At 36.8% G+C, this 3,058-nt stretch overlaps 1 pseudogene; it reads left to right on the plus strand.

Annotated features, from left to right (window-relative positions):
* Nucleotides 1-694: 694 nt before the first annotated feature.
* Nucleotides 695-1,473, plus strand: LOC149578080 (uncharacterized; annotated as a pseudogene).
* The last annotated feature ends 1,585 nt before the right edge of the window (nucleotides 1,474-3,058 follow it).

Genomic DNA, 3,058 nt, shown 5'->3' on the forward strand with positions numbered 1-3,058 from the left:
GTGATAGGGCATTATGGGGTCTTCAAGATGATTAAAAGGGGATTAAAATAATTTTCATTTATTAATCATCATAGGCTGATAATAATTATAAATGATCCTTGGTACCATATCTTGGATTATCAAGTAGGCTCATTATTCCCTATGTGTACTCTATGAATGCAATTAAAAAATGGACTGTACTTGGTCAACCTCCTCAGGGATATGCTTGTAACATGACAAGTGGAAGGAGTAGTTCAAATGAGTGTGTGGAATGCCAAATGATATGTCCAAATCCTTACCTACTGGAGAGAGGTTGAGTGCTAGGAATATTTTTGAGCCTAAGAAAGCTGAGTTGTCTAAGCCACCAAGATAAATTGACACGCATGTTCATGATGTCTATCTTGTTACAAAACTTGGTGACAAGATTAAGTTACTTGATTCTAGAGAGAAATCTAAGGATTCTACCCTATTGCAAAAATAGAAAAAGGGGTTTGGAGAAATTGCTTCACAATCCGATGAAAAAATTTCATCAACATTTTCCTTGAAAAGGAATGGAACTGAAGTAGTATTTGATTATGTGAATTCCTCCACAAACAATATAGTAACATGTGAAAATGTTCAAGAAACATCAACATCTGAAAAGTACAACAAATTTCTTAATGTAGCTAAGCTTTCAAAAAAGTTCTCAAGTACCTGCTTTAGGAACAACAGTTGACATGGACAAGGCATTGAAGGGATTAGCAAATAACAAAGATGCAACTATTCTGCCTGCAACTCATGACTTGCCAGGTTCATTGGGGGATTTAATACATGATTTTCCAAGTAACACTTTTGGTCATGAAGTTCAAATAGATGGAGATAAAATACCCTTGGATCTGAGCTTGAAATTTAGCATGCACCTTGTCTCTTCTTTTTCACTCAAATAGTGTCATCAGATGACTACAACAAGTGAATATATGGCCATGAAAGAACTCATCTTTTCATTGGATTCTTTTCAAGATAAGGTTCAAACAAGCAACAAAGTTTTAACAAATTGCGCAAATGTTCAAGTTTCATTTTGGCAAGCTTTGCACTCCTAGATGCACCTTCAATCTACTCTATAATCTTCTCTTATTTCTCTAATGGCATTGTCTGTGCCACAGGATGGTGCTGTAGAGGATGACTTTTTATTAAAAACAACTATCTTCTTGGGAAGATTCATTTTGATCAATATATTACATGTTTCGTGAAAGAATGTGCAACATCTTTTACTTTTGCACTCAACAATTTATAGTCATGTTCATAAACAGTGACATTGAGAGTAAAGGTGCTACTTATCTCACAAGATCTACTCGTGGCTATCAAGCTTCACTTAAAAAGCATGATGTAAGTTTCACTATGCTTCTCCATAGTAAAAAAATTGAACAAGCCATTTGGAGGGAGAAGGAAAAAATTTTGGTGCACATCAAAGAGGAATCCATGCTGGAGAATGGTGTCTGCATTTATGTGAGATAGCAAGGGAGCAACTATAGATAAAACATAGGCAAAAAGACCACAACCTGTAGCAGACAAGCAAGAAGTGACAAGAGGGAGACATTCTATTAAAAAGGCAAAGAGCACAGAGCCATTACCTTTGAAGGTTGCCAATCTTGTAGTGAATTTAAAGAAGCCACTGGAGGGGATTTTCCATGCCAAGTTCAAAGCCACAACTGCTGATTAGTAAAAGAGAAGCCGCTAATTATTAAGGACACGCGCATTAAAGAAAGCATGATCTAGAAAACCCTATGTTAAACAATGAAAGCCCCCAATTCAAACACTCACATGAAAGGCATTAAGAAGGAAATTTTTTAGATTATAGTTGTATTCAAAGAGATAGACCTTGCGCAAGAAGGAGAATCTACATACGTGCAAGACAAGTAAGCCACAGTCAAGCTAGACATGTAGAAGTTAGGACAAGACAAAGAGGCAGCCCACGAGATATGCTAGATCCGCAATAGTCAAAGAGATTGAAGCCACAGTCAAGATCAAGTCAAGTCCATGCATTCAAAAGGGCAGACCCTGTATCTAGAAGAAGCTACTAGGTTATGTATAAGAGGCAACGACTTAAAGAAAGTCTAAAGATTTTGTCCCACATTTTCTATGTGAGGAATTTTGAATTGTTTAAATACAACAACACTAATGTGTTAAGTTGTCTTAAGATGTTGGCTTTTGGAAGCTCGACTTATGTGATGGACCCCATGGATGACATCAGTAGTAGGAAGTAAATGAAACTACTTTGAAGGAAAATTGCATAAGCGATGACATGGTAGAATTGCAGGTCAATGCATAAGATGGCACCAAGTGGCAAGATTGGTGGTGGGTGTAAGCCCACAAGGCAGAAGTGATTGAAGATTAAATAATGTGGGCATGTAGAAATCTACCACATGTCATCAGGTCTTAGAGATGGTGATGTGGTGATTAGGAGTAGGTTTGAGATGGAACTACTCCGATTGTGACACGTGTCACAATTTGATGGTTGGCACAAGCCTACTTTCTAAAGTTGCCCGAATGTTAAAAAATGTGGGAATGTGAGGATGCACCATGTGGCAGTGGGCTTGTGAGTGATTATGTGGTGCCTTGTGGGGGGAGTATGTGGCATAGGTCATCCAATCAAAGGCTGCCACATGGTAGCCCAGGTAGTGCCTAGTGGGCCCAGAGAGGAAGAATCCAACTTTGAGGATTATAGAAAATAATTTTAAATTATTTTTTTAAAAAGCATGTCACATTCAAATTTTAAATTTAAAAAGGTTTTTAACCTAAATTTTTAACTTTAGATAATTTTAAATTTTTTCAAAATTTAAAATTCAAGATGTTGTAGATCAGACATTTATAGTAAGGGTGGACATTTTTTCAAATTGAGAATCTGGGAGTCTCTGAGAGGCGAGTATAGTGATGTTATATATCACCAGAATTGGGAGAAGATAAACTCTCTAATTATAAGGTTAGTTTTTGCACAGGAGGTAGTTTGTTCAAGCTATAGGAGGTGTGGTCCCAAATTCTTATTTTACAACTGCATTTAGGTATCAAAGTTTAGAACTATTTTCTAGTAAGGTAATGACCT

This window comes from Cupressus sempervirens, chromosome 1, assembly GCF_028749045.1.
Source record: "Cupressus sempervirens isolate cs-2001-9-10 chromosome 1, ASM2874904v1, whole genome shotgun sequence".
NCBI lineage: Eukaryota > Viridiplantae > Streptophyta > Pinopsida > Cupressales > Cupressaceae > Cupressus > Cupressus sempervirens.